We start from the raw sequence: 10,522 nt of genomic DNA on the forward strand, positions 1-10,522 counted from the left end.
CTTAGTCACCTGGCAGTGCTTGGCCTCGGGGTGACTCTGCTGCCCTGTGCACCAGCCAGCCCCGCAGCTGGCACTGAAAATGATTCCCTGTGAGCCTGCGGGGAGGCGCCACCCGTGGGCCATCCCCCTAAGCACGGCTGTCTCTCGTGTGTCATGTGCCCCCGTCAATTAAAACTGATACCAAAATCAAAGATAAACAAAGCGCACGGAGGCGCTGGGGGAAAACCTCCCCTTTTCACGTTCCTGTGGAGTGCAAGTGAGTTTTTGTCTTTGAGCTTCTTGGGCTAAGCATAAATGGATGATTCTCTCCCTTCCTTGCTTTTCCTCCAAACGATGACAAAAAAATTGCTCCCTTGAATTCCAGTTCAAATAAATGGAAGTCTGGGGGAGAGGAAACAGACAAACCAACAAGGAAGTGTTCTATATTTGGGATTTTCTTTCCATCTCGTGGCAGGTGGGTTTGGTGTGTTTTACAGCTGCCTCCTGAAATCAGTCTGTTACTCTGCCATTCCTTTGTGAGAGAGCAGCAGTGCTGAATCTTTATCACATTGATCCTTCCCCAGGCTTTCATCGGGGGCCTGGATCATACACAGCGGTGTTATTGCCTTGTTATTTTTCATTTGTATCCTATTGATTTGCTGCCAGGAACTTACAGGTCAATTTGCACAAAGATAGGCTATGATTTATCTTATCTAGAAGATGATGTCACGGTGGGAATGCTTTTCTAAGGCTCTCAGGGCTTTGGGTTTGTTTTCTCTCCTCTCAGGAGGCACATTCACAGAGGGGCGGCGCGGTTCCACCTGGATTCCCACCCGGAGTATTCGTGACTCTCACGGAGCTCTCGTGGGTAAGCGGCTGGACAGGAGCCCACACTTAAACTGGAATTGTACTCCCGGGAATGGCTCTTCCCTCACTCCTCTCTGTCCAGCTCAGAAATCACAAAGTCAGTGCAGCCACACTGATGAAAGAGAGGGGAGGGGGGAGGAGACACTTTCTGTGTCTGACCACAACGAGCCACCCAGGCTGAACATCCCCGGGTGGCAGGTGCTAGAAACAGACAGGAAAAGTTATTTTTGGAGGATAGTTTTTGTCTGCTCTGGTCACATCAGCTCACCACTAAGCAGCAGCAGCCCAGTTCCCGACAACTCTGCATACAGAAGGCTCACCTTGGAAACCAAACAAGGACTCAAATTCTCCTCATCTTCATTTGGCTTAGTGCTGTCAGATTGTAGCTACCGGGACAGCAAGGGTTATAAAAGTGTGTGAAACTGCACTTGAACTCCTCCAGTACAAAACTCCTGCTGCATCATTTACAAGGGGTTAGTTTTAATTACTCCATGCGAGATGTGCTAAGGGCAGCAGGCTGATGTATCCATGCACTGTGTTGCGTGCTGTTATTTTTCCCTGGAACCCATCCAGGTGAATCAAACCCGCAGTGAGGGGCTCCCAGCTCATGCTCTGTTTACACTGCATTGAATCTTCCTGGCATCCTTTCAGCAGGAGCCATTTGACAAGGGAATTTTTTTACAGCACGGAGCACCTTTTCCTGCCAGTGGAGATTTTCAGTTTTGGGATTGGTGGGGCGTGTCCTCCTGGCTTGTGGCACGGAACTGGATGCTGATGTGAAACCACCCTCTTACCAGCACAGGTCACTGCAATCACCTTCCTGGGCTGGGGGGTTTTGTTCCGAGTTACAGATCGCTCACGGAGCTCCAGGTGAGACACAGCCCAACAAATGCCTCCCTCATAACACCTCCCACAGCAAGGAACTCTCAGGGAGCTGAGCTGCTGCCCTCGTCCTAGAGGGGCATTTCAAAGAACGTCTTCCTTTGTTTTCCTCTCCTACTTGTCCAAGCTTTGCTTCACATTTTGACACCATTGGGATATAACTGTGTTAGACAGGAGTGAGGTCAAATGAGATTCCCTGCTTTAGGTGGAGGTGTGAAGTCACAAAATGAGCTGTGTCTGGCTGCTGAATGCCTGTTAAATCTGGCACAGCAGCACGCACACAAATATACTGATAAATACTTCAGTATGTATTTATCTTAATATCTGAGGAAAAAAAGATTACCATGTTCCAAGGCTGCTGGAAACGCTTAAGCGCTGCTGTGCACTGAAGTGCTATTTACAGACACCAGAAAACATTCCTTCTGGATAGAATTCATGACTGGTTGAGTTGAGATTTTTTTTAAAAATTGGAGAATTAATGAAAAATGCCAAATCATTTCAGTGGTTACTAAGGGATCTTTGATTTTTACGTTTATATATAAAAATGTTCCTGAATATTAGATGTAGAACATCTAAGCTGTCGTTTCAAGATACATTCTCCTCTAGAAGCATCAAAGGTGCTACAGAGTGGTCAAAATCTTCTGCTTCAGCAGAGTTTTTCCATCTGACAGCTCAACAAACACAAGGAGTTTCATGTTCTGCTTCAATATTAAATGTTGCTTTCTAAATCACAAAAACTGCTTCCCACCAAACCTGACTTCTGCTTTATTTCAGAGACGTGCCAAAGGAAAGCCCTGCTCCTGTCAATGACTTGTGAAGAGCGATTCCTCATTTCTGAGATCCCTGCCAGGAACGGGAGATGTACCAAGAGTTTTTAAGTTCCTCAGGCAATCAGAACATGCCCCGAGCCCCTTCTGCAATCGTGAGTACGGATGTTTATTTCTCAGCTTGCGTTTACTGATTGACTGAGACATTCTGATCGCTGCAGTGACACTTTGAGAAGCTGGGATGTTTGTAGGGAAGCAGTGAGCAGAGCCCTGAAGTGAGCTCAGAGCCCATGCACAGCCTGCAGCCTGTGAGCAAGCCCGTGCACAAAGCCAGCATTTCGGAGCTTCTCTTCACATCTGGCAGCTGAACCAGATTTAGATTTGCCTCAGTCCTTGTGGAAAAGGAAAAAAGCAGTGGAGTATGAGTCAGGTTAGCGTCTGTCTGTACAAATTCTCCCTGGGTGATAAATAATGCATTGCGTTAATTGCTGTTTGCTCCCAGCACTGGTACCCAGTGTCTGAGTCAAGAGGTGGCTCCTGCCACAGCTCCTGGCCTGTCCTGGGGGAGCTCTGTCTGAGGCCGTGCCTGTGCTTGGTGCAGCCCTGGCCAGTGCCAGGAGGGGCAGCTCCTCTCGGGGCTGCTGCTCCCTTGCCCAGCCAGTGGGTCACTGCAGGGTCACTGAGGCACCGTCTGCTGCCCTGGCTCTTGGAATGGGAATGAGTCACGGCAGGAGCCCAGAGGATGAGGGAGCGCTCAGCCCCAGGCTGGGACAAACACGTTCTGTGAAGCTCCCGTGCGGTTACCTCACGTTAGTTCCCCACAATCAGGAGCCCTTTTGGGTGCTTGGTCTGTAAAGCCCTCTTTTCTTCTTGCTGACCCATGGAAGTGCATTCCAGAGCTCTGGCAAGCCCCCGCCTTTGGCACAGCGCTGTTCCAGAAGAGCTGCCCAGGCAAATCCAGCTCCTGTGCGTCCCTGGAGCCTTGGGATGCGGGCTGGGCTCTCACAGGCAGCAGCAAACACGAGCTCCTGTTACAACAACCTCGTCTCACCTGAGGTGCTGCTGCACAACGGGGTAAAACCTGCACCTGCCGAGGGCTTTGCTGCTGCACAGAGCCAAAATTCCACACTAGATCAAATCAGGTGGATTAATGTCAACAGCCGCAACCTTCAAGTGGGACTTGGAAATGCAGTCACTGGATTCTGCTGGACCCATCTAATTCTTCATCAATCCCTTCTCTGTCTTTTGGCATCAGTAATGAATGTATGGGATAATAAATCACTGTGTGATAATACAAATATTTTAAAAGTACCCCAAATTAATCCTTTTAATATAACCCGTTAGGAAGCAAGCGCTTCCTTAATATGAAAATCCGTTGTCACAGCCTAGACGTGAATGGATGCATTCCTGAGAGGAGGAATTCAAAAGGCAAGGCCTGACTGTTGGGTTGGGTTTGAGTTCACACCCAAATTCAGCAGCATCAGGGCACTTGCAGCTGGGCCATCCCCGGGCTGTGCAGTGACACCGTGCAGCAGGCTGCCTGTGCAGATTGCTCTCTTTTGATACTTCAGGTTCCAAACTCGCTGCTCTCCCGTGTTGGTCTGAAATAGGTTTAGGGAATACGTGTATAATGTATGTGCAGTTCCTATGGCAAGCTCTGGGGGATTTTCCTTAGCAAAAGACAAGCTCTGTCAGAAGTCTGTGTGAAGAGTTTTTTCCTGCACAGAAGATTTTATCCAGCAATTTCAACTGCTGCAGTGGCAGCTGAACTTGGTGGCCAAGTCCGTTCTGACAGTGTCTGGCCTGGAATGCACCATCTCCTCTTTTATCCCCCCAGAACGTTCCCTCCTCTCTTGGCATCACTCCTTTCATATGATCATGCTTTTGTTAAAACTTAGAGTAGCCATTCAGGAAAATCCCTTTTCCTTTTCCCTCTCCTTAGGCAGGATGTCCTCCCGAGGATGATGTGTCCCCACTCGCAGACTGATCTCAGGAAGGACAGATCAATTCTGCAGTGAGTCCTGGTGCTCCTGTGAACAATCAGCACTCCTGGTTCCCAGGGCTCTTCCTTTTCAGCAAGGCCTGAACACGTCAAGTCGCTCGTGCACGTTCCCTGCGGTATTTGGCTGTCTCAAGACAGACAAGGGGAGCTTCAAAACTTTCTGGATTGATTCAGCAGGAGGTAACAATACCCATTCTATCCCCAAAACACCCCTCTAAAGGCAGAGTCTGACTGCCCATTTCTGAGGGACTCCAGAGCAGGGCTCGGTGCCCCGTGGCATCCATTCAACTCGAGGTCCCTGGATGGACTCCAGGGCCACAGGGTGGGGTCACTGAACCATGTGCTGTGCAGGGGCTGAGTCTGAACCACCCGATGATCTTGGACCCAGAAAATCTCTTACTCTGCACAAAGCCCGTGACCTTTTCCTGTGCCTCTCATCTGGCTGCACTCAGGAGAGGCTGGCACGTGGCTGATCTTATGGGTGCGTGCTGCCTGTCCTGGGATCAGCCTTAATGCGCTGTGATTCCTTCTGCAGCGGTTGAAGCCCTGTTGGAGACCTCAGCCCTGGGCTTTGCTCGGCCACCGGAGGGGTTTCACAGAGGCCGCTTCCCTGCTGCTCTGTCTGGAGCTGCTCAGCAAGCGCGAGGCAGTGATTACAGACAGGGCTGCTTGGCACCAGCCTGGGCACAGGGAGGTGGGGAGAGATTCCAGAGACACCATTCACCCCTCCTCAGAGCACAGTAAAACGCCTTCTTCATTTCTCTTTTTATTGCCTCTGTCTGCTCTCATCTGGTGCCTGACCATTTCATCTGGTCACGCTGCTTTTTTCTTTGCAATAAAAGGAGCAGACACGCTTTTGCCCTGTATGTAAAATGTTTTGCCACATTTAGAGGTAAATCACAGCCACTTTTCTGGGTTGTGTATTTCCAGACTCATGGGAGATGGAAATGCTTTGATAGCAAGCGCTCTCTACAGAGTCCAGCCATGGTGGGACAGGAAAAGTCTCCTCCTCCCACCTTACTTTTCTTTGCTCTGCTGTAAACCTTCCCTCTCTCCCCATCTCTGGGAGTCAGCACCCAAATCCCTTCGTGCACAGGGAAGGAAAAAAGGAGAGGAAGGTCTGGCTCCCAGTCCCTCCAGAGACAGAGTTTGAGTCGCGCACATGCGGAATTCAGTGAGCCGAGATCTTCGCTTTCATCAGATGTGTCTCTTCAGAAACAGGCTGACACCCTGGGCACCAAAAGAGATCACAGGAGCTACAGCACAAAGCAGGCTCTGCCACAGCTGCAGGCAGGAGTCTGTCAGGGAGAGTGATGGAGCAAGAAGGGTGCTGATCTAACAGACAAAGGGGGAAGGAAGGAAGAGTGAAAAGTGTAAGAAACTAGAAGAGACTTCAAGGGACACAGCGCTGTTTGATGGGGCAGAAGCTGAGAGGCAAGTGAGCTGCTGTGCAGGGTGATTGCATTCTTCCAAGATGATTTGTAAAAGGGGAAAAGTTGTAGATGAAACGCTTTGATTGGCCTTTATCTCACTCTGCCTGTGCACTTGTGTCATTCATTTCAGGTAATAACCTCTACTAAACAGTCAGAGGCTGCAGCATAATTTTGTTGACCTGAAATTAAGGCAAAAAGCTGCAGTTCTGGAATTTGGAGCTGGAATAGTGCCTAGTTGGCTGAAGGGCAAAATAAAGAAGTAAAGATCAATGCCAGCTTTTCGTGTCATGTGAAAAATCAAGGCTCATGCATCAGGAACTTCAAAACAATCAGATTCATGTAAATTTAGCCTATGTCTCAATCCTAAAATTGCATTAAAATTAAACTCCCTGTTTCTAATTGTCATTCAGTGGAGCTTAGATGAACCTCAGATTTTAGGTGTTCCCACAATGGGAGCTATGGGTAATGATTACACTGCAACGTGAAGTGCCAAAAATGGGAAATGGTGGCAGTTTTGGGGGCTCTTTCTGCTTTCTTTCCTTTTTATTCCTGTCTATCCAACATGGCAGCAATGCCATGGCAGAAATCTAACTGAGTAGCAGGAAGGCAACCTCCATTAAGTTGGCAAGTGATGGAAAAAAAAAAAAAGTGAATCTTTCAGGCTTTGAAGGAGCCGATACCAGGAGAAAAACTGCCTGCAATACAAAGCCAAAAGTTATCAACTATCCCGAGAGATGTTTTCACAAATCAACAAAGAACACAAGCCAGGAATAAAAAGAGCATTGCTCTGGTCTGTGTCCCTAAGATGGGAAACTGAAAAGCCGCGAGCGTAGAGCAGGTAGGAGCTGGTTGTCAGAGGAATGTCAGCTTCCAGCAGAACAGGAATAACTCAGAAGTCTGGGGATGAGTCTCTGCTGCAACTGCAGCAGAAATGGGGCTTCTCCAGATCTGCCTAAGACCCAGAACTGACACGAGATGAGGCTCAACTTGAATAATTGTCTTAGTTCCTTCTTTTGTCCTTTCACCCCAAATATGTTTAGCTTGTATTTTGCTTCAGCATGCTTCTATAAATCCTCAGAGGATCCATCTTGGAAGCACTTCCAGGATGGAAATGCTCTGACCTTTAGATGCTGACAGGTGAGGTGCATATCCTCGCGTTCTGTATTATTGACAGTAACGGCAGTGCTTCCTCTTTTTTTTTTGTGAACAGTGTCATTTTTAGGTGTTTGTCTGACTTCAGGATATAGTTCCCCTCCTGTAAAACAGAACATCTATGCCAGTGCTTTCATTCCAGGGATCTGGATGCGGTACCACATATTGATGAGCACGTGACACATTTACCCCAGTGTCTGCAGTGGCACCCATCCAAACGGAGAGCTGCCCAGTCCCCTGCAGCATGAGGCCGGGAATGCACCCACCGAGGCAGGAGCCCACGCATGGCAGTACTGCTCAGGCAGCTCCCGTCTCCTGGCTCAGGGGTGATTCCTTTTCCAGAGCAGCTCTGTGCCGGACCTGGCTTCTGCAGATGGTGTGGCCGGTGCCACCTGATGCGTGGCAGCTTTCCAGGGGGAGTCTCCTGTGATGAGGGCTGCACAGCACTGCCACTCATCCCACTCAGCACTTGGACAAAATGTGGGACTGAACTGCAGAGGTAGGAACCAGTCCTTCGTTATTTCATTGTCTGAAACTTCTTCCTTGGAGCGTGTTCAGGGAAGGATGGGAGACAGACCTTTTCACCTTTCTGGTTTTGTCTCTTTCCATGGTGCATCATATCCATCCCTTCCACAGCTGAACCGGTGGGTCTGGACTTTCTGAGAGGAATTCAACAGAGCTCTTTTTCAATATTTTGTCCCCCTTTTGGAGCTATCCATCTGAAAACATTTCTGTAAAATTTCCTTTGAGTTCCTGATGCTGCTCAGGCACATCAGACTGGCACAAAAGCCCCTCAGTAACGTCCCCAGCCCCGGCGGCGTGGCTGAGCTCTCTGAACTCCAGCCCTGCACTGTCACACCACAGTTACATTGCAGTAACAGATGGAATTGTGGCAGGCTCTAGGCCACTGGCTCTGAATCCTCCTGCTCAGGGCTGACCGTGGCATTTGTCTGTATTTCCTGTCCCTGGGGCTGATCACTCCGTGCTTCCTAAGGGACCAAGAGCTCGTTCTCCACAGCTCCTTGGAGCAGAGGCTGCTCGCCCACGCTGAGAGAGATGGGTGAGTGAGACTGTGTTATGTCTCCAGGAGCAGGAACACTGCTGGATGGACATTTCTGTTCCAGCACACTTCCATACGGAGAGAAATAAAGAGGAAAAAAGGAAAAGGAGGGAAGAGCCAGAAGGCAGCACTGAAATGCCAGTGTGGCCACCAAAGAGGTAAGGGAATGAAACCCCGAGAGGGAGCAGAGGAAGGTCGCTGCTGCCAGGGACAGCAACACCAGATGGCCGCAAGCACAAATCAGGAATTCTGCAGACGGGAGTGTTGCTCTCAGCCTTTGTGTTGTGTAGCACAGTTTGCATCGCAGTTTATCCTCACGGCCACTGGAAGGTTGGTCGGGGGCCAGACTGCCCTAAAGGGAGAACATTTTAATGTGCACATGCAGGGGCTGTTCAGAGGTACTGCCGGCATTAAAGCTGCTCCGATCAGTTCCCTGTGCTGGGATGACAGCAGCCATCAAAGAACCACCTGAGGATCCCTTCCACCCGAGATGCAAATGCCCTCTCCCTCTCCTTTTGCAATCCTAAAGCTGCCACGTACATTCCCTGCAAGGGGCTTGGGCACTGCTTACACTTGGATTTCACTGCATTTCCGTGCTGGGACGAAACTTCCGGTGGCCAGGTGAGAACATTTTGGCTTTAAATAAGAAGAGACATTTCCCAGTGACTGTGAGGAGCTGCTGCAGACACAGAGCAGACCCTGACTGCACGTGTGGGCCCTGGCCAGAATACAGGAGCTGGGCTTAGCGGTGCTTGCCAGGGAACGTGCCCAGATTCACACCTGAGACACGAGGGCGTTCCCAGCCCTTCCGCCTCCCTGCAGAAAAGCTGGTGCTGCACAAAGAGCACTCGGGAAAACTGCTGTTCCTGTTCGTGCTGGTTCTACAGAACTGAACCTCCAGCATTCCACATTCTGTTTAACTTCACCACCTCTGGAGCGTGGTGCATTTATTTTCTGGACAGGCTCAATTTTGCTGGCACAGGCCATAAAGATGATGAAAGAAAGCTTATGATAGCAGAGCAGGAAACAAATGACACTTGGGCATTTGTCATGGATCCTTGAAAAAGTAGGTGAGCCCCAGGCTGACTTTTGGATTTATCTCTGCTGGTTGTACTCGTGTGTTAGGGTGTTCCCAAAGAACCCTAAAGAAAGGAATTCTCTGTTTTGCCTCCTACTCATGGAAGGGGCAAAGAAGAACAAGATGAAATATCAGATTGAATAGCTTAAAAAACGGATAAACCTGTAGGAGAAAGATGTTTTCTGCTGCACTGTTGGTCATAAACAAATTTAAGATTTTGAAAAGCCCCACAACAACCTCAGTAGCCTTTGCCAGAAATGAGACAGACCCAGTAATCCTGAGGCAATCATTCCTTCAGTCTTTCTGCACTCTGAAGGCAGCTGAATTAACGCAGAAAGCAGAGCTGTCACACACCCTGCAGCCAGCAGCTCCCAAAATTATGCAAACCCTCATTGGTTCAGTTTACTGCAAATGCTGCCCTGAAGCAGCAAAGGTGACTCTGCCCTTCTTGAGGGCTTTTACCTCGGGTTGAGGTTTGGTTCTGCCTGGCTTCCTCAGCGGTGCTGCTGCAGAGCAAGGCAGAGCAGCGCCAAGGCCTCCCTGATCCTGGAGCCATCCGCGCTCGTTCCTTGGGCAGAGAGCAATCCTGACCCCAGCCGCAGCCTCCTACAGCCGCAGGGCACAGAGCACCCGGCTCTGCCCCGAGCCTCCTGGAGGTCTTTGCTCATGCAGAACGCTTGGGCCCCTTCCGTGTGCTGCTAAGAAGAACTGAAGGTGCCACATGGTGGGCACTGTCCCCTCCTCCCTGTAAGGGTCCCCCCAGGATGGCTGAGGGTCACACAGAAACACTGCTGGAATGGGGCGTCTCCCAAAGGGGTGCTCACAACACATCCCAGCGCTTCCTGTCACTTTTTATTCAGGGCGAGCGTGAAAATTTCTGGGATGGACAAGGAAAAGCGATACACACAATCCAAGAGAAATGGCCCTGAACAGCCCTGCTGAGAAAGCAGATCCCGTGTGACCAAGTGGAGGTGGAAGCTCATTCCCAAGACATCAAATCAAAGAGCCAAAGCAGATCTTGATCTCACCGGGATACTGAGATGGAAAAATCACACGCTTGAGATTATTTCCAAGGAGAAGAAGAGGCAGGAGGACAGGTGGGTGGGTGTGTTGGTAACTCCACTGAACGCAGTTAAAGAGCCCCTAAGCACAGTCGTTTTCAGGAATATATTTGAGGAGAGACAGCCACAAATACCTGGAGAACATTTACCAAGTGCTTGACAAATGGAAAGCTGGATCTTTCTCAGAGTGCCATGGGTGCTGTGCAGCCAGACCTGGAGCACCAGGGTGACCCATCTCCCT

General features: G+C 49.8%; 1 long non-coding RNA gene across 2 annotated transcripts; it reads left to right on the plus strand.

The window, feature by feature from the left end:
• The first annotated feature begins 200 nt into the window (after positions 1 to 200).
• Positions 201 to 9,063, plus strand: LOC119700970. 2 transcript variants are annotated; one of them, XR_005256959.1, is made up of 5 exons: positions 201 to 256; positions 767 to 847; positions 1,531 to 1,716; positions 2,503 to 2,650; positions 4,438 to 9,063. It is a non-coding gene; the product is annotated as an uncharacterized LOC119700970 (long non-coding RNA). The 2 variants fall into 2 exon arrangements; XR_005256960.1 differs by lacking the exon at positions 1,531 to 1,716 and having other exon boundaries at positions 219 to 256.
• The last annotated feature ends 1,459 nt before the right edge of the window (positions 9,064 to 10,522 follow it).

Source organism: Motacilla alba, chromosome 4 (assembly GCF_015832195.1).
Source record: "Motacilla alba alba isolate MOTALB_02 chromosome 4, Motacilla_alba_V1.0_pri, whole genome shotgun sequence".
Taxonomy (NCBI): domain Eukaryota; kingdom Metazoa; phylum Chordata; class Aves; order Passeriformes; family Motacillidae; genus Motacilla; species Motacilla alba.